General features: G+C 40.1%; 1 protein-coding gene across 4 annotated transcripts in view; it reads left to right on the top strand.

Annotated features, from left to right (window-relative positions):
* The window catches only part of UGT8 (UDP glycosyltransferase 8), an 82,419-nt gene continuing 61,472 nt past the window's right edge, over nt 1-20,947 (top strand). The window contains exons 1-2 of one of the 4 annotated variants that reach the window (XM_087437696.1): nt 388-675; nt 13,126-13,227. The gene's annotated coding sequence lies outside the window, so the exon portion shown is untranslated. Of the gene's footprint in view, nt 176-387; nt 676-13,044; nt 13,228-20,947 lie in introns of those variants that run through there. The other 3 variants (XM_087437699.1, XM_087437698.1, XM_087437697.1) reach the window with 3 other exon arrangements.

Raw genomic sequence — 20,947 nt, 5'->3', positions numbered from 1 at the left:
TGAGTCCAGAGTCCGTTCTAAGCTAACACACTAACTCTGCAGCCTCCCTCACGCCCCCAAACCACCGAAGGCGGCGACACCTGATCCAGCGCACACACACGGGTCCCTGCTGTCCCCGGATACAATTACGCGGCAGACACACACTCAAACTCACGCGCAGCAGCCGAAAGCCGAGGTGAGCGGAGGGACCACGCCGTTCCAGCTGGTGGAAGGGGGGCGGGCTGGGAGGAGGAGAGGGGCGTTGTTTGCTTCGGAGGTGAGTGCTGGGCGAATGGCTGCGATCCAGGGGCGGGGGTAGGGATCGGAAAGTGCGGATGGGGTTGGGCTGAGGGAGTTAGGGACCAGGGTGGGAGCGGAGCGGGCAGGAGAGAGGCCGAGGCTTGGGGGAGTGTAAAGGAGCTCTTTCAGCGCTGCCCCGGCTGGCGGCCGCACTCCTTTCTCTGCCATACGGCACCCGTGTGAGGGTCCTCTCGCCTTCGTGCGTGCCGGAGGAGGAAGGGGATGACCGCGCGCGGATCCGGCCGAGGACCTTGCACTTGACCCTGCAGGGATGGGCACCGCGGAGCCCCAAGGCCAGAGCCCGCTGCTGGGCGGGGATGGGGGGCCGGGAGGTGCTTCGGGACCTCTCCAACTCTCCTGTACTTCGTCCTCTCCCTGAGGGGGACCTAGAGCTGGGTGCGTTGGGGTGGGGAGTGTCTCGGGGCTGTCCACACACGCACACACTGGGACCTCTCAGCGCCCTCCGGAGCCCACGTGCCCGCGTGACCCCAGGAAGGGACCGCGGTGGCGGGGTCTCCGCGGGTTCCCGCGCGGGTGGGGGAGCCCCGCGGCGTGCCCTTGTGTTGGAGAAGCGTGTGCGGGCCGCGGGGCCGAGGGGAGGCGAGAGCGGGGCGCGCTGCGGGAAGTAGGGCGCCTTCCGCGGGCTGGAGGAGCGGCGAGGGGGCCCGGGACGCCTGGTTTGGGCTTGTAGGAGGCAGACCGCGTCGAAGGGCGCAAGTATATGCAGTGCGACCGGGCAGAAGGACACGCAGAGGTGGCGAGGGGGGCGACCAATCCGTATGTATAAACTCACTGGTTTCCTTGAGGGTTTATAAAGTGTGGCACGAGGAACGTGCCGCCTGCAGCACTTCCTTAGGGACAGGACCCCCTCTGTACCTGTACGTGTGCCTGTACCGCTGGTTCCCGTCACCTTCAAGCGTCCCGGGGGCGAGGGAGCTGAGAAGGTGGGAGAACTGCTGAGAGTCCCGCAAACTAAGTCGAAGGCTAGATTGTGTTAACTAGTCCTTCTCAAGAGGAAGAGGGCGTATCTCAAGGAGAAGGGGCGGTGGCATTCATAATCAGGCGTGACCTGAGAGTCACCTCCATTATGAGCCATTGTTGGTAATAGAGATAGCCTTTTATTTCAGAGAGTTTCCACGCGGAAAAGATAAAAAAAAAAAAAGCCACTACTCCTCTAAAAATCTTCAGGCCCATTCAGGCTGTCACCTTGTATAATGAGTTTTACAAGATTAATGACAGGAAGGTGTGGCAGTTTGGCCAGATACCAAGTGTGCTGTTGTTTCTATTTCTGATAATTTTGTGTTCAAGAGAAAGTTTCCGCTCGGAATTAGTGTGCTTTATTTCCACACATCCCCAGACTGCCATTGAAGGAAGGAGAGAAAGTGCTTTTTAATTGGTATTTTAATAGTTTTAGAAGTAATCACACTTTGTTCCTTGGAGATTTTTAAATTAATTCAAGAGTCATGTACCTCAATATTAAATGGTAAGGGAGTCCAGAACTTTGTGTTAATTGAATTGAATCGTAAATCAGCCTGTGTTTTTTCTGTCTCAGAGAGGGAACCAGTGGACTTAATTCTCTCCCATAGAAACTATCTCCTGGCAGTTTGAGGTTTTGTTTTAGGAATGTGGCTCTGTTCAGCAACTATTCTGGATAATTCCAGAGGGAAATACTCTAATATTGTTCGGTTTGCCTTCCACCCACAAGGTAAAGTTGATATCTAGTGTTGTGTGATTTAGTGCTTAGGAGGATTTAGTAAAAGCTTGATAGTGTATTAGTAGCTTGGGTATATGTGAGTAGAGACTATACTTCAGAGTTTTTCTGGGTAATACTACTGTAGAGATTTGAACTCTTTTTAAATCTGAAATTTCCGGAGCTTTATGCTTGTTGTATTAATGCCTGGTGCACATATTAGAATAAGTAAACCAATGGAAGTAATAAAGATATTTATAATAACATTTATTTTTTGTAAAAGCTATTCTTTGTATAAAGAGTTTGACAGTTCACATTTAATTTAAATAACTTAAAACATTTCATGGTACCTTATGAATAACCATCAGCTTAATTACCATTTAAATATTGATGTCAAAGGAAGAAAATAACCACACTCTCAATTCTCAAACTCCTTTTCTAAGTTATGTCCTTATTTATCAAGTAATACTGATTTGATGCTGTTTAACTCACACTAGATTTCCAAAGTACACCAGGAGGTAAGAACTTTTGATTGTTTTTGCAAAATATAGTATCTCATTTATTTGACACCATCTGGGTTGTTGCTTGTTTACATAAGCACGTTTTCTAAATAGCTGACCCCTCACACTATTAATTACCGAAACGTCAAAAAAATTAGCTGTCAAAACAAATAAGCAATTTCTAATTCTTACACTCTTCCTTGCTCCCTTGGATGTAAGTTAATTTTTTTGTGGGGTTGTCTTTATGAACACGGATGCATAAAGAATTGAACAGTGCTATTCGCTGAGGTGTGTAGAGTGGTTGTTGTTTATGGTAAATGGTCTCAGTCTCCCCAGTTGAAATACTAGAATGGAGACAGAAGTACTATTCTTTTTATGGTTTTTCTGGGTCCTCTTTCTGTTATCAGCTATCCCTTTCTGCTGCTGTCAGGCTGTGAGCGGGCCCTGCTGCTGTATTATCTGTTGTCTTTTTTTCTGTGAAATGATGTGGACTCTTGCCTGAGTATAAAGCCTGTGGACTTTGTGACAGATACTTGCTGTCCTCATGCTTTATTTCTGGGCTGGATCATGAGCTGAATGGCTGAGGTTCCTAGAAGAGTGACCTCTATATAAATGGTTTTAATGTGTTTTTTTTTAATAGAAAATTTTGTATATGAGATCTTTAGAAGAGTGTCTTAATTTCAGACAGTTCAGTCTTCTGGAAAATCTATGCTTTTCTGAGAAATTGAAGCAGCCCTTAAAAATAGTTTACTTTTTTAATGGTAGGCCCAGATTGTCTTTGTTTAGGAATATGTATACTATGATATTTTACATACCATTTTGTGCCATTGAAGCCCGCTAGCCGTATGTAATGTTGGTAATGTTTCCCTGCTCTGGAAGCCAGGAATAAGAAGTGTGTTTTGATAATCCTGATAACCATACTTGAGGCTAGGTCCATTATTTCAATATTATTTTGCATAGCTACCTATGGAAGAGCTACATAATCAAATTAGTTTGAATAAAGTAGTTTAATTTATCCATAATCAAATTAGTTTGAATAAAGTAGTTTAATTTAGTTTTGAAAACAGTGGTAATCATATCTTCCTAATCTAAAGCAGGTCACAAACATTTATTCTTTTATTCAACAAACGTTTATTAAAAAGCATACCATGTGTTGGGCGCTGTGCTCTTGTGCTCTGGGGATATGCAGATACGTAAGACCCTGGAAGCGCTCTGGGTGTAAGAGGGTTGAATAGATAGAAAACAAGTTAGTTTCAATAAGTACGATGTAGTGCTATCAGTTCTGTGAGCGCTGTGCTCGAGATATGCGCAGAGGACCCTGAGCAGGCGTTTGGAGTGGCCAGTTCTACATAGGGACGGACAACTAGAGAGCCTTCATAGAGAAGGTGGCAGAAAAGATGAGTCAGTGTAGGCCAGGGCAAGATCATGGAGGGCTGTTTGTCATCCTAAGGAGTGTGGATCATTTTCTGTTCAAGGTTGTTTTAAACAAAGGAGTGACATGGTGAGAAGACAGCTCTCACAGCAATCTAGAAGGATGAATCTGAGGAATGTGAGACTGGAATGGCAGTTTAGAAGGTATTGGGGTGATCTTGTTAAGAGAGGTTGAGGACCTTACACCAAAGTGGTAGCAGTGAGATGAAAAAAAGGGTTTGGCCACATGGATATTAAGGTGGTAGAGTCTCTAGGATTAGGTGACGGATTAGGTGGTAGGTGGTATAGGAGGATGGGATAGGGACTTTAAAGGGTTGGTTTGAGGAGCAAGGATGATAGAACTCAATTTTGGATGTGTAGACTGAAGTGCTTATAGAAAATCTAACTGGAGATGAGTGTCCAAGGAATCATTGCACATAAGTTCTGAACAGAGAGGTCTGGGCTAGATAAGTAGGTAGATAAATGGATGGATGGATGGATGGATGGTAGGTAGATAAAAGGATGGATAGATGGATGGAATGACGGACGGATGGATGGATGGATGGATGGATGGATGGACAGACTGATTTAGTAGTTTTCAGCATATAGGTGGTTGTGGAAAAAAAAGGAAGTTGATAGGTCTTCCAGGGAAGGTACAAAGAATAAGAGGGAAATAGAGGCCTGGGGAGAGCCTACAATTTAAGAGCTGGGTAGAGAAATAGGAAGCAGTAAAGAACAAGAAGGTACAGAGTGAAAGGCAGGAGGATAATTGGGGAAACAGCTTTTTGGTAGTTGCAGGAGGAAAGAATTTCGAGAAGTGAGAGGTCAAGTGCTAAAATGAGGAGTATTAGACAGTCCTGGTTCTGCCCCTGACTAGCTCTGTGACCTTGAACTCAGAATTTAGTTCCCTTCCCTCATCTACAAAATGAGGATCAAAATGCCTACCTCATAGGGTTGCTCTGAGGATCAAATGACAAAATATCTGTCAGACTCACTGCCGAGTAGGTTACTAGTTTGTGTTCAATAAATGCTAGCTGTTTTTATGAAAAGCACAACTTGTGCTTGGTGATTAGGAGGTCTGTAGAGACGATTGCTTTCAGCAGTACTTGCTCTCAGAGTTTAGGGAGAATGATTAAAAGATATATTTAAGGTGAAAACTTGATCATATTTATAGCCTTTGGAGAAGAAGCCAGTGGAATAGGGGCAACTGACAATTTTGAAGAGAGCAGAGAGCCACTGGAACTCGTTCCTTGAAGAGAGGGAAGAGTTGCATCAAGAGCTCTGGGGAGATAGCAGCTTCCTCAGCACAAGACACGTTTCCACCAGCCTAGAGGGGTCCTTAGCAAAAACGTTGTTTTTTAAAAGCATCTGGGGCCGGCCCCGTGGCTTGGCAGTTAAGTGCGCGCGCTCCGCTGCTGGCGGCCCGGGTTCAGATCCAGGGCGTGCACTGACGCACCGCTTCTCTGGCCATGCTGGGGCTGCGTCCCACATACAGCAACTGGAAGGATGTGCAGCTATGACATACAACAATCTACTGGGGCTTTGGGGGAAAAGAAAAAAAAAATAAATAAAATCTTTAAAAAAAAAATAAAAAAAAATAAAAGCATCTGGTAATCAAATCATAGACATTTTTAATGTCTTGTTTAAAATATTCTTGGTATTATCAGTTCTAGTTTCGTAGATAAACTGATAAGGACAAAGATTATTCATTTTAAAAGAATCTGAGGGCCTGCCCGGTGGCTTAGCAGTTAAGTGCGCGTGCTCCGCTACTGGCGGCCCGGGTTCAGATCCGGCCTCGCACCGACGCACCACTTCTCCGGCCATGCTGAGGCCGCGTCCCACATACAGCAACTAGAAGGATGTGCAACTATGACATATAACTATCTACTGGGGCTTTGGGGAAGGAAAAAAGGAGGAGGATTGGCAATAGATGTTAGCTCAGGGCCGGTCTTCCTCAGCAAAAAAAAAAGAGGAGGTTTGGCACGGATGTTAGCTCAGGGCTGATCTTCCTCACAAAAAAAAAAAAAATAGAACAAGGATGTGCCTTAAAAAAAAAAAAAGAATCTGAAAACAAAAAAGACAGAGGGTATTAAAACTGAATAAAATATAATTTAGTATTTGATAATTCGGAAGGCACTTCCATATCTTATGGAGTCTTAAAAATCAACACTATGGAAAGCGGTTATTAACCTATGTGATAGGGGAAGGACTGAGTCATAGATTTTTTTTTTTAATTGAGTCTACTATAGTAATATATAAAAATACCTACTTTTTTCTTAGAATTTTCTCTATTTAGATGAAGTAATGCTTTGTATTAGAGACATACGTCTAAAATTAGATTACTATTTTAATATGTATATGAATTTTTTACCCTATAATTAGTGCGTATTTTGAGAAAATGTTTACATATATGAACTGGTTTGGGAGCCAATCAACAATTGAACATAGTACATATTATTGGTTGTAAGGAATATTGGTGATTAATTGGTTATAAATAATAGCTATTATTCTTTTTTAGTTCAAATTAATGTCTGTTTCAATACATACTTATTGTTATTTACCACTTATCTTTTGTTTATGTAGCACTTAGAGTAGTACATAGTTTTTAGGACAGCCAGTAAATGTTTTTTGAGTAAAATGAAATTAGATGTTTCATATTTTTAAGGTGAACTGAAGCCCGTCATGCATGGAGTTTTTACTCTTTGGTGATGTTCTTTATTTATCCTGAAATTCTCTAGCCAAAGACTTTTTGTTATCAGGACCTCTCTGTTGTGGAGTTGAGTTTCAGTCTCTATGTACATTGTGCTAACTCCCTCCCAGCACGTGGTCCTATTCCTGCAAAGCCTAGTGGTCTGTGCAGGTGATTTTCAGTTTGGGACTTCTGACAGTTACATGTTGTACATTCACCAACTCAGTTGTAGACTATGTACTGTCCTGCTCAGCACTCCCTTACAGAGATGACAAATGCCAGGTTGAAACTGCGTTAGACAGGAGTGCCATACTTAGGGCGGCATTTAGGAGTGCAGAGCCAAAACAAAGGTGGAACCTTGGATTTCCAAATGGCAGGGTATGTAGGACCGCTCAGGTCAGTTTCTATTCTCTGGCTGGAAATTTATGTGAGTGCTAAAACATTTGGATTAGATAGAAAGAATGTGTAGTTAAGAGCATTTCAGAGATACTGTGTGTTTTGCTCATAGCTTTGTGCTGTTTATCTGAGTTGTTAATAATTGAAATAATCACTATATTGGTTTTATTTTGAAGGTATAATCAGTTTCCTTTGACTTGATTTAGATAACAGAAATGCATCTGCAGATATTCTAGTTCACTAAATAAATTTACATTATAACGATTTGGTAGATATTTTCTTGATTTTGGAATATTATTAATATAAAATATGTGTAAAATTATTTTGTACTTTTCTATTCTGTTCTGAAGAGATTTATTACTTGAAATATTTTTAAGACATTGAGTCATAATTTTTTAGCTGTTACATTGGCTGTAACTTTCTTTAATAAGTAATAATCGTGGGGCTGGTTTTCCTCCAAGTGAAACGTTTTAGTTTCAATATGTTCCCATGAATTTAAAAAAATTTTTAAAAAAAGGAAGTAGAATCAGATGTACAAATATGCTGTATTTTCTATAATATGCTGAATTTTCTAACTTAAGTTATATAAAAATTCAGTTTTTATAAATTGAATCATAATTACAGAACACCTCAAGAAAATAGGGCAAGATTTTAACACTTTTTAAATACAGGCAAGGAGTATACAGATGTTTGCTATATTAATCTTTATACTATTCTGTATGTTTGAACTACTCTACAGTAAAAAAAAATGTGGACAATGATTTTAAAGCATATCATATTTTAAATGTACCCAGAGACTTTGCTGTTTGAAGCAATATCAAAGTAAATCTTTCTATACAGAGAATCCTATTTTGATTAATCTGTTTTGCAAATTCAGATTTTCCTGATCTTCTTAAGCAAACACACACAACAACCACAACAACAAAACTTGGGCACACCTCTGTACCACATTTTGAGTGTAGTTGCATCCACCAGAATTTCTTAAACTTCTAAACTTAAGGTAAAGGCTTAATTTGGCTCTATACCTCATCCTCATCATAATATCCCTTATTCAGAAGAGAAGGCCTCACAGGAGGAGTTTTTTTTCCCCTAGCAATGGAGTAAGTGATGCAGTGGTGTGGCCTTCCTGCTTTAGGGGGTGGCTCTGAGGGGGGCAGTGAATGCAGGGCCTGCAGGCCCTTCACTGTGGGGTTTCCCTGTGAAGAAGGCCCTCGTGCTTTACATGGCTTTTGCGTCTGTGCTGCTGTGCCTGCTGTTCATCTGGATTCAGCAGCCAATCGGGAGAGCAGGGCTTAGCGGAAAAACTAGTCAAACAGGTTTGCCTCTCTATTTAAAGCGGGGGAGCAGTGAAATTTGTGGATAAGGTCAAGGGTGAAACTATTTTAAGGAATATTAATGCTAATCACTAACTGTATTTTCTCCTGGTTTTGAAAATGCTTTGGAGGCGTTTGTGAGAATATATCTTAATGGAGCTAAAGTGAGAGTAAGGGGAAGAGGAAGGAGAAGTAAATAAGAAATAGGGAATTAGAACAAGGTGGAGAGAGAGAAAGGAAAAACAATAGTGGAGAAAAAAAAAAACAAGAGAGAAAGGACAAGTGTTTCAGTGTCCTGTCTGGGCTTTGTGTAAGCTGGGTGCGTATAGCAGGAAACTATGCTATTGATCTGAGAAGGAGTTTAATTCAAACAAGCAAAAGCCTGTGGTCTTCAACATTCAAAGAAGGGAACACCCTACTGGGTCAGGGCTGAGGTTTATTAGGAGTATTGGTGGAAAATCTTGTAATTACAGTCTCTGACACTAACTTTATCTTGGAATACTCAATTCCATGTAAAATGTTACATTCATGCAGCTTTTTGTAGTTTGCGTATCTCTTTCTCATACATTCTATCATTTTATCCTCATTCTGCCTCTGAGCGTTGTCCAGTAGGTAGTCACATTTTACAGACCATGACTTGGGGGTGCAGAGCTCTTAAGTAACTTCTGGAGGTCGCCAGGAAAGTCTGCAGGATTCCTTGTTAGCACCCGGCTTCCCGCCTAGGGCACTGCGCTGGACCTGCAACTCCGCCTGCTGAAACCTTGAGCCCGATGAAGTGACCTCTAAATGGTCTCTCTGTAGTCCTCACCACACACTGCTTTCCACTTGTTGAGATTTCCTTCCCCTTTACCCTCTGGAATGGTTATTCATGTTCATGGAATGGATTTTTATTTGTAAATAGATGTAGTTCCAGCTCTGACTTCTTAGGTACTCTCTCAAGACCTAGAGTTCCCAGCTCAACTTCCAAACTCAGGTCTGACATCCTCATTTGTGTCAGTCTTCAGGCATAGTTGTTGTGAGTGCTGTTGAGTTGATTCCAACTCCTAGTGACCCCGTGGACAGCAGAGCGCCGTCCTCTCCCTTTCTGGCGCTGTATCAGACAATGGTCTGCTATTCATAGGGTTTTCCTGGCCAGTTTTTGCGTGAGTGACCCTGCTCGTATTTGAAATCCCAGTGGCATAGCTTTCAGCATCACAGCAACACACAGCCACCACAGTCTGACAACTGACAGACAGGTGGTGTGGTTCCCTCACCGGACATGAACCGGGGCCACAATGGTGAGAGCTCCGGGTCTCAACCACTAGACCCCCAGGGCTGGCTTCAGGCATAGACCTTGGTGTTATCTTGGAGTACACCTTCTCCTTTGTCCGTGATATCCGGTCTGGTCCCTAATTTCATCACTGTCTTCCTCATGAAGACCTTGCACACGTTGATATTTCCATTTACCTTCAGCTGTCTTTGTGCAGTCCCTGGCACTTCAGGACCGCAGAGCCCAATGACTCTTTGTCACCATTCTCTTGGCATTTGATCCCCTCTGCTCTCCATTAGTCAGTTGTCCTTACTGGGATCCGTTTGCCCCCATGAGCACCATTTGACTGTGCCCTTCGTTTTCACACGGGAAATCCTGGCTTTCAGGGCTCTTTATGGCCCAGCTGCATTCTGATCACCCTTATTGATTTCCTCCTGCTCCCCAGCAGGGTTCCAGTGATTGGTTCCATCTATCCCTCCAGGCATTTGCTTCAGGGCATTCCCCACCTGAATTGTCCTCTGTACTTTCAAATTCTCACCCTTCTCGGTTTTGACACTCAAGTCCCACCTCAGGCTGTTGCTTCCTGGTCTTTTACTTTTCTTTGACTTTTCATTCTTACGTATGTTGATGATCCTTTAACACTTAATTGTGTTAATTCTCCCTCTAAGGAGAGTCTGGCTCTCAGAGGGCGCCCTCACACCTAGTTTCCCAATAATGCCTTGAACAAACATGCTGATCAGAGATAAGATATTCAAACATAATTGAATGATGCCTTTAGTGACTCATAAGGCAGCAAGCGAGGTAAGTTCCCTAATTTTCTATATGGATATTCATGCTTTTTCCTCCCCTCCTCCCAAAACTGCATCATTCAGACTTGAAATGTTCCTTTATTTTGTCTTTAAATGAAATGTTCTATATAGGCTGCTGTATTGTTTAGTCACAATAGGAAAAAAAGTCTGATCTGTAGAAAGGTCATCTTATAGGTCCTTTGAACTCTATGTTGTAAAATTTATAACGGTCTAGTAGGTTTTTCTTTTTAAATTTAGCCAGGGCTTCTAATGGATGGAAGTATGTTTACAGCTAATTCTAGGTAAGGCTAATAAAAGGAAATAACAACAGAGATAATTAAGTGGATTTAGTTTTTATTTTGTATTTATATTTGAATATAAGTATGCCTGATGTCATGAGACAGCAGATGGAGAAAAGAATGATTACACACATTAGGAAGATCTGACTTAGGAAGCGTTCAAGTAGCCTCTTTTCCTCATCCCCCACCCCACTAAAAGACCTTTTATATCAATTGATTCAAAACACCAGCCCAGGCAGAGTTCTTTTGTTCCGTCTTCTGTGCTTATTTCTTCCTTTAGTAATTGCCAGAGTTCTCTAGTTCAGAATGTCTCCTCTTCCGTCTCCTTCTGGGCAGGGCAGTAGGAGAAGGGATAGGAATAAGACTGCATTTTGAAAAATCTCTTCAAAAAAAAAAAAAGGAAATAAACAGATTAGGTAAAACTATTAATAAGAAGTGAAAGAAGTGATGTCTGACTCTGTTACTTGCCAGTTTTAAATAATTCCTGAGAGCATTTAGAGGTAACTGTGTTATTTTGATCAGTTCGACTTTATGTGAGCATATGCTTTGGAATATACTTTTTGTTCGAATTTCCAAACTGTGCACAATATACAGAAACAAGCTCCTCTGGCTGTCCTGCTCCTTCTTTTTGCTGTCCCACTCTTTCTTTCTTTCTTTCTCTTCTCTTACACCTGTCTGCCCTTCTGGAGAGAATGTCTCTGCCTCTGGTGGGGAATTCAGAGGAGAGATCCTAGGGATTGGCTTACAAATTGTAGGGGAGAAGGATGTGGGTAGAGGTGTGTGTTGGGGGGTTAGGGGTCTACCCATCTGGTCATTTTATTCAAATTATCCTCTAGTTTGTCCAGCCTCTATATGGGCCTTAAATGCTTTATGCTTTCTTATCACTATTTTTACCAGTAAAAATAATTCAGCTTATCATTTTGATACTACTTAAATGCATTCCTGTCTCTATTCCTGCTCACACTGCTCTGCCCAAAATGGCTTGGAAGGGGAGGCATTTTGAACCAGACATGTTGAATTCCTAGAGGTCTCTTATTGTGAGCCTCTGAGACAATAAGAATTAATTCAGCCATTCATTCAGCATGCAGCCTATCGTATGATAGAACTATTCTGCCTTAGAACACAATACACAGTGATATTTTTTTTAATCTAGTATAGAATTTAAAGGTTTTATGTATGAAGGTTTAAGAAGGTCATCACTAAGGCTTTTGAAAGACTGCTGCTTTGATTTGTGTATCCCAGAATTCAAGAAAAAGTTGATCTATTATCTGACATATGGCAGTGGCATCTTTGGAGAGTCTTTCTATGGTTCAGATAAGAGATCCTGGATTAGGACCCAGGAAACCTGAGTGCCTGTTCCGGCTCTGCCAATGGGAAACTACCAACTAGCCAGGCGATGCTAGGCAACCGCCCCCTGGAGACCTTGTCCTTTTCCCCACAAATGAGAGGACTTGGACTCAGTTATCTTTAGTTTTTAAGTTGGGACTCTGATTTATTTTTTAAATGAAATTACATAATTTAAAAAATATTTGGTATCATTTCTTAACAAATATATTAAGTACCAATTCAAGTATACTTCTATTATATTTGCAAGACTAAGAACAATGGCAATGGTATATGAACGACTTTTCTGAACTTGTTTCATTGTGCGGAATCCCAGATGCTTAGAAGACACAAAACTACATTTTTACCTGTTTGTAAGGGAGCCTCAGAAAGATGCATTCTGCCTTTCTGCAGAAGCTACCAAAATCTTTCTCTTCTGGGGAATAATGTAACTTTGCTTTTTTATCTAATACTCCATAACAACCTTCTCTTAGTGATTATGCTGGCATTTTTTGAGACAACAGTGGGAAATTTGTTATTTGTTCACTCTTGAGAACTTCCAACAAATTGAATAGGGAAGTATCCAGAATTTTGGTTTTTGTTTGATTTGTTTTTTGGCTATATTTGGCCAAACATTTTTGGTCCCAAAACATGTTTAAGACTTCACTTGAGAATTTATTTTGTAACTCTTAATAATGTTAATGTAGATAATGTTAGAAATCCACTTAAACTAGTGATATAAAAGAAAGGATGTTATTAATAAGTAGGGAAAACAATCCCATGACCTTTTGTGATTCTGGTATGTTTCTGAAGCCTTAAGAATCTCTTAGTAATGGTGTATTGAAAAGCTGTTTCCCCTACATGTGAATTTGTCTCACTGTGGGAGATGGTGAGAATTTGATCTGGATTCCGTTCATATTCACAGTGGTATTCCACTAATTAAAATCCCAATAAAAGAGAATTATAACAAGTCCTAACAAAATGTTTTTAAAAAGCATCATTAAACATTAAAAAAGTGTTTTAATCAAGCATCAGTTTTTTAAAGAAAGCATGTATCTGTCAGAACTTAAAGCCTCATACGATCTCAGTTATATGATTTATGAAACTTTTCTCATTTGTTTGAGGATGAGATCACAATCAAAACAAAGAAATTCCTTATTGTTTGCTGAATGTTGATCATCTGTTGCAGATTCGTGGAGATAACTGGTACCAAGCTGATCTTGAAGAGTTGCAGAAAAAGAAACCCACACCTTAATCCTGTAGGGGAGATATATATATATTTTAAAACTGGGTATGTAATAAAGATTGAAAGTGTTTTAATGCCACCATTTTCTATGTTAAAAAAGAAAATTGTGGGCCCGGCCCTCTGGCTGAGTGGTTGAGGTTCCTCGAGCTCTGCTTCAGTGGCCCGGGTTTGTAGGTTTAGATCCTGGACACGGACCTACTCCACTCACCAGCCATGCTGTGGCAGTGTCCCACATACAAAAAAAAAATAGAGGAGGGTTGGCATGGATGAATGCTCAGGGTAAATCTTCCTCAGAAAAAAGAAAAGAAAATTGCATTTTTTAAAATTGTGAACTTTTATCTCTATCAATAATTCTCAAAATGGTCCCTGGACCAGTAGCATCAGCATCACCTGGGAATTTGTTAGAAATGGAAATTCTTATGCCCTTCCCAGATCTCTAAAATCAGAAACTGTGAGGGCAGGCCCAACAGTCTTTGTTTTAACAAGCTCTCCAGGTGATTCTGGTGTATGCTAAGTTTGAGAACCACTGATCTCTGATATGAAATAGAGTCAATTCGATTTTCTCATGTGATCAAAAAAATTTCTGATCATTTTAGGGACAAAAGAAAAATTCAGTTTAGATTTCAAAATGCTTTCCTGGTTAACACTTTCCTGGTTAGTTTTTATAACCTAAACTTATGATGTATTTTATTTACTACTTGGTCACTTAGGCATATTCAGGTATTCTTAATTGAGTTAAAACACACACACACACACACACACACACACACACATAGTTCTTCAGTTTATTAAAAAACAACAACAACAACTGGGTTGGATTAGTTGTTTACTTCTGTGTATTTTGCTGTGACTTTGTGTAAGTATAGCCCAGTGGCACTTAATATTATAATTATCTGGGGATCACTAAAAAAGCAAAATATGCTAAGACCTGAGCCACATCTCCATAAAGGCTAATTGATCTAGGTTGGGGATGGCAGGTTTTCAGGCATCTCTAGTTTTTACATGCTCCCAAGGTGACTATAATGTACGGTTGGAGTTGAGCGCCCCTGGAATGTAGCCATATGTTCAAAGATTGGCTCACCTACCACATATCAGTCCCTTAAAAAATTGTGTATTAGGTCCATTAGGTCCTTTCATTATTTTAAGCATATTGTCTTTTGTGTATGTGTGATTAAAAAGTAATTTGTTTCCCAATAGGTTGTTGGTATTGTTGACTGGTTGATCATGTTATTGATCATGTTTGGTCGTCTTAATTCTACCTCTGGGCTTTACTCTGAATCCTTGCTTACTCAAAGGGCAGTCCATGCCCCTGCAGCATCCCATATCACCAGGAGCTTGTTAGAAATAAATAGTCTGGAACCCCATACCCGATATGAATCAGAATTTGCGTTTTAGCAGTATTCCTATGAAATTTGTTTTCCCTTTAAAGATTCTCTGGAACATAAAGTTTAAAATCAGGGTAAATTTCCTTTTTCTTCATTTTTTTCCTTAGCATCCATTGATCTGGTTTTAACTACTTTTACGAACCAAATCATATCAATCTCATTAAACCTATTAAACCTATTTTTCAGATAAGTTTTAGAATTGTAAGGCATCTTCATGACCACCCAATTTAATAGCCTCACCTGCAGGTGAAGGAAATTAGGTGCAGAAAAAGTAAATGACTTGGTCTAAATTTTGGCATCCATGGATATATGCTATATATTTTTATTTTTTCCTTTCATTATAGGGTCACTTAAAATGATATTATTTTCATAATATAAACAGCTTGAAATGTGAGCTACTTGAAAAGACAGTCTTAGGTTACTCAAATATGACACAAATCCAAAAAACCAAAATTTTAAATACACATTGATATTTATTTACATTATCTGTCTAAAGTGACATGGATAATACTTTACTAATACACTAATATTTCAAATTATCTTATAATTTGTGTAATTAGGTGATAACGGGAAAGTTGAATATGTAACATTAAACTGAATAAAAACTGAAAGGTACTCCCATGTCCTTATAAATTACTAAAACTGTATTCACGTGCTCCTGAGAGATTGTGGGTACTTTGTAAGAGGACGTTAAAAAAAATATTTCGAGCTTGTTTGTTTATTCTAAGTTCCTCAGGGTCTGGAGCTGGGCAGTATGCTCTTCTGAATCCCCAGGACAATTGAGCTTGAAGTCAGATCCTTATATCTCAGATCCTCGTCTGTTGCATCACTACTATTTCTCTTATTGCACATGCAGATTAAGTATTAGATCTTTAACTCTCAGTCTGGTGGTTGAATTGCATCAAAATCTCCAGCTGCTTATTAAAAATGCAGATTTTTGGGTTTCTCCCCAGATTTCATAACAGCCCATGTGCTGAAGAGACGCTTGGAATCTGCATTTTTAATAAGCACCACGGGTAATTCTTTTGGACACGAACATTTGAGAACCATTTCCTTAGGTGATTAAATTTGTGTTTAATATAGTTAAATTTAGTCACCATCATGAAGCATTAATTGGATGCATATTATATACAAGGTCCTGAGGGTAATATCTGTTTGTGTCCATATTATCCTATTTGTCTTTCCTCTCTATTTTCTTGTTTTTATCTTACCTTCCCACCTGATGCCTTCAGAGAAGTGCCCCAGTGGGCCTGGGCCAGTTGTTGCTGATAAGCGGACAGCATTGAGTTTCTCATTACAGGTCTGCCACCTGTGCTGTAGATGTCTGAACAGAGATAAGTGCAGAGACTGGTGGTGTAGGAAAGTGGTAAGTGCAGCTGGCTTGGAATGCTGCCACAGCAACACAACAACCACCAACGACAAAAGTTCTTTATAACCTGTCTTTCAGGAGGGGGTCTTTGTGTGCCCCTTGGCCCTCATCAGAGTCCCAGGTGCAGAAGTGAACATTTTGAATGGTACTGCCAATAGTTTATTCCTTTCAGTACTTTGTGTGTATAAAGAAAGATCTGCTTGTGTGGCACTTCTAGAAATTTATATTAGTCTTATTTTTTTTAAGGTGATATGTTAGTGTAAGGAATGTAATATTAATAATAGAATATTTTTCATCATGAATAGAATATTTTTCATCATGGCCTTTCAAGTGATTTTGTTATTAGACTAAAAAAATATTTAAAAAAAAGCAAAAGTGACTGTGTTAAAAATTTTGACTAAAAATTTTTCACAGGGATCTTTGGATTAATTTATTTTATAATTTGTGAAATGGAACCAAATTTCTTCCTTTGCATTCAGCATATTCCGGTAGTATTTCTGTAGTTAAACTGTGCACTTCTATACAAATAAATAAGTTTCTTTAATTTTTCTGAATGAACCAAAATCATTAATTTGGTAAAGTGGCAGACTTTGAAAATCTGAGAATTACCTATCTTTATTTGTTAACTGTCAACAGCCAACCTGAGTTGTTCTACTCCCAACCTAGGGTTTTTACCCGGATTGCACTGTTAGTTAAGTAAAGATGCCAAACTATTGCCAGATCACCACTTTTTGTAGGGTGGGGGGAGCATTCACCAATAACAAGTGGCCTTAACTTTCCAAATTCTCTCCTCCCCATCACCCCTCCCCAAGTCAAGGTGTTCCCATTTCACAGTGTGAATTTAGGGGACTCCTTGCTTTTAGTAGTTTACTTACAAATGGACAGTCATAATTGACTTCAGAACAGAAGATATTGCCTACCTATGAAAGACAAATGTTTAAACCTGGGCTATTTAACAACTTTGTAGTGATAAAGCTGAGTTTTCTCCGAATTTGCCCACAGTTAACAACATATTTTTTCAACTTTATTTTCTTATTCTCTTCACGTGTTGGGATAAAAGTGGATTAAAAGTGGATATAAAGCTCTGCAATATACTAGATGCTAGATCTTGCTCAAATTCTTATCCTCCTCAATCTTATTCCCCTTATCTGTAAAATGAGAACGACTATTTTTGCCTTTGTATGGTCTCTCAGTGTAAAATGAGAGAATGCTCATGAAGCCTGTGACACAGGGAGGGACATGGTACGCAGCAGAGCTCTTGCAAGAGCTGCTGTTTGTCGCTAGTTTTATGTGAGGATATAGATCCAAGCTGTAGGGTGACCAGCTTGTTCGGGTTTGCCCAGGACTTTCCCAGTTTTAGCACTGCAAGTCCCCTATCCTGGAAAACCCCTCGGTTCTGGGAAACCCAGGATGGTTGGTCACCCTAGTGCTGGAAACCGAGACACAGAATAACAGTGGCTTCAGAAAGGTACTTTAGTTGCCCCCCCACAGATGGTGGTCATGGGCATGAGCCGGCAGGGCTGATAGTCTGGTTCCACAGTGTCTGCTCGAGTATCTTTGTTGTTACGCCTTTCCTGGTTTATACATCTCTCTGCATGGTCCAGGATGTTAATCATTACCATGTCCTCATTGCAGCCAGCAGGAAGGTGAAATCTCCAAGGGCGTAAATTAGAAACTGCAGATATCATTTCTGCTTCCACTTCTGCCCATTTACTAGAACTTACTTATATGGCTAAAACTACTCCTAGAGAGGCTGGGAAATGTCTTGAGTCTTTTTGGCTGTAAGTCGAGCTAACGCGGAGGATTCCAATACTAGAAAAGAGGGGGAAAAGATATACCACAGCTGTCTCTTACATGCCTATGTGTGGCAACAAAGTCCAGCTGCCTTTCATATCGTTCTTATTTAATATAATGGTAATTTTCTTGATCGTTTACAACATTGCTGTGAATATGTAAGAAGTTAACAAATAAGATGAAAAAAGACCCCTAGGCTAAGAAAAAGCTGTAATGAAATCTGTACTTTGACTTCTCCTGTCTTCTCTGGACTGCAGTACCCATTTACCCAGAAATTTTCTCCGTAATCGAGGTGTGTAACTAACTTCAGTGCCTCAGGCAAAAGCTTTTGATTTAGAATTTTGTTCAGAAGTGAGGCAATTGATATAATTACAAGTATATTCATTTAAAATTAGAGAAAAAAAAATGGGGCTGTTAGTGGCAGTGCCTGTGGTCCAGCTACAGTTCCTGGTCAAAATCACAATCGCAGTTATTCATTCAGTAATCTTTATGGAGCACATACCACATGGTTAGGCAATGAAAATAAAACAGCCAGAAACTTTTATTAAAACCTCTACCCTTTGGGAGCTTAAGTTGCACTAGAGAGATACAGAAAAATAGATTTTTAAAATTTGTATATATTTAAAATTTATATTTATTTCAAAGCACTAGTAATGATGCCTGATTAGTCTTTACTTTGTTGGATTTATTTTTTATTTTAAAAATATTATTTTTCAAGGCTTACTTGCAGAAGGTGCTCTGAAGAGAGATGAAGTTACTCTAACAATATTTCCTGTGGTACCAAGGTTGACCTCAGGTGGCAGTTATGATTGGTCTGTTTTCTCATGTTATTGCAGTCCATGTCATACTCAACGGCAGAGAAACTTACAAGTCCTAAGGATTTCAGCGCTTCAGTTTGCCAGTCTACATAAGCTGCTTTGGGGACTAAATCATCCACTTCATTTTTCTGAATAGCCAAATTCACCATGTACAGACACAATTTTAAATTTCCCATTAGGCCTTATTTTGTTTTTCCTTTAATGAGAAAACACTTTGATTAATTCCTGTTTAAAATGATGGACTGTGACTTGCTGAGCTGCTGGGATGGTAGGCGGTCAACACCTCAGTCCTTTCCCGTGGTTTATGTGCTTGTCATGTTTTTCCCTAGTTCATCCTTGTGTGTGCTTTCCAGGTCAGAGTTAGTAATGATCTAACCTCACATAGGAAAAGCCAGAGAAATGTTTCTTTCAAGTGGTGGCCAAAGGTGATTCCTCTACTTTTTTTTTTTAAATAAGTAGCTGGAAATAACATTTTAAAGTAAGGTTGCCAGAGGTCTAGTATGGTGTTAGACTCTGGTATTGTAGACCCCTGTTTGAGAAAAATGGGAAAAATAAGGCATTCACAAAGTCTATTTTTCATCTTTAAAAAATCTCAGTAGTATGTTGGGCTGTTCCTGTGTCAGATTTCAGCCTGTGTGACCCAGTGATGCTTAGGAGCAAGAAAATACAGCTAATCTAATTGCTGTTCTGGTGCTCTAAGGGTTTAGAGCCCTTCCTTTGGCCTTAGAGGGATCACTTTTGCAAGTGAGTGTCTTGGATATGCAACATTTAAGTAAAGTGCCACCTGCTATCCTTGTTGTTTTGCCCAAATTAATCCACCCTTAAATGTTGAAGGGCTTCCCTCTGGTGAGGGGTGGGCACACTTATTAACATCGGCATTGTTTCTTGTCTTGAATGCAGGCATAGAAATAATTTTTAACATGAAGAAGAAAGGGCAGGCCGATATGAAAAATATTTGAAAATGAAAATCTTAAAAATAAACATTTTAAATTTGAATTTTGGATTTTCTTCAATATTCTGGCGGTGGAGTGCAGTCAAGTAGCAGTAGCATCTCAGAAGCCAAGAGAGAATTTGGAGGCGGAGGCGATCAGTAGTGTGTAGTGTTAGAGAGAAGTCCGGTCAGATAAATGCTGGAAAAAGGGGCATTCGTGTGAACGCTAGGAGGTGCTTAGCGTTCAGCTGGCTTGTGGTGGAGTCAGTGCAGACTGGAATCATTTGGGGAGTAAGCGGAGCTCAGTAAATGGAGACAGATGTTTTAAGCACTTGACTCCCAAGGGAGAGAGAGAGTAAGGCTCCAGCTCAAGGGGCATGTAAACTGAATGAGTATGTTATAGATATTATAAATTTTTGGTAGAAATATTAAAAATCTAGAAATATAAATAGGAAAAGAAAAAATCACTTAATTTGACAATCCAAATTTACCACTGCCAAAAGTTTATTTACTTCGTTGTCATTTTAATCATTTTATGTATACATGTATGTATATTATACATATATTTTGTTTCTTGCTTTCTTAGTGTTATGTTATGTCTTGAGCATTTCCTCATATTAAAATTTTTTTTAAACATGGTTTTTGATGGCTCTATAATATTCCATTGTAAAATGTACTATAATTTGGTAAATCCTCTACTGCTGGATTCTTAGTGGTTTCTGGCTGTTTGCTGTTGGAAGTGAATGCAGGGAACCTCTTTGTGCGTATATGTTGATATTTCTTTTTCTTTTTCTTTTTTTCTTTTTGGTGAGGAAGATCAGCCCTGAGCTGACACCTGTCGCCAATCCTCCTCTTTTTTGCTGAGGAAGACTGGCCCTGGGCTAACATCCATGCCCCTCTTCCTCCACTTTATATGGGACGCCACCACAGCATGGCTTGACAAGCAGTGCATCAATGTGTGCCCGGGATCTGAACCCCGAGCCTCCTCAGCAGAGCGTGTGCACTTAACCGCTATGCCACTGGGCTGGCCCCATGTTGGTATTTCTGATTTTGAGTAGTTTCATAAATGTAAAATACTGTGCCAGTTGTTTTTTAGAACATTTGCACCAATTTACATTTTCACCAACTACTTAAGACTATGGTATACCTTTGCAAGGGCTGAGCAGTAGCATTAAAAATGACATCCTTGCAGAGCTGGCCCTGTGGCTTAGTGGTTAAGTTCGAGCACCCCATTTCAGTGGCCCAGGGTTTGCAGGTTTGGATCCCAGGCGTGGACCTACACACAGCTCATCAAGCCATGTAGTGGCGGGGTCCCATATACAAAATAGAGGAAGATTGACACAGATGTTAGCTCAGGGACAATCTTACTCACACACACAAAAAATGACATCCCTGCTAATTTTATGAAAGAAAAATCTAGTTTGTTCATTTTAATCGTACAGCAAATGTTAAGCTCCTTGCAGCTAAC

The sequence above is a fragment of the Ceratotherium simum genome, chromosome 12 (assembly GCF_057802395.1).
Source record: "Ceratotherium simum simum isolate JZ-2026a chromosome 12, ASM5780239v1, whole genome shotgun sequence".
Lineage (NCBI taxonomy): Eukaryota > Metazoa > Chordata > Mammalia > Perissodactyla > Rhinocerotidae > Ceratotherium > Ceratotherium simum.
This window is presented reverse-complemented; position numbering and strand designations above follow the sequence as displayed.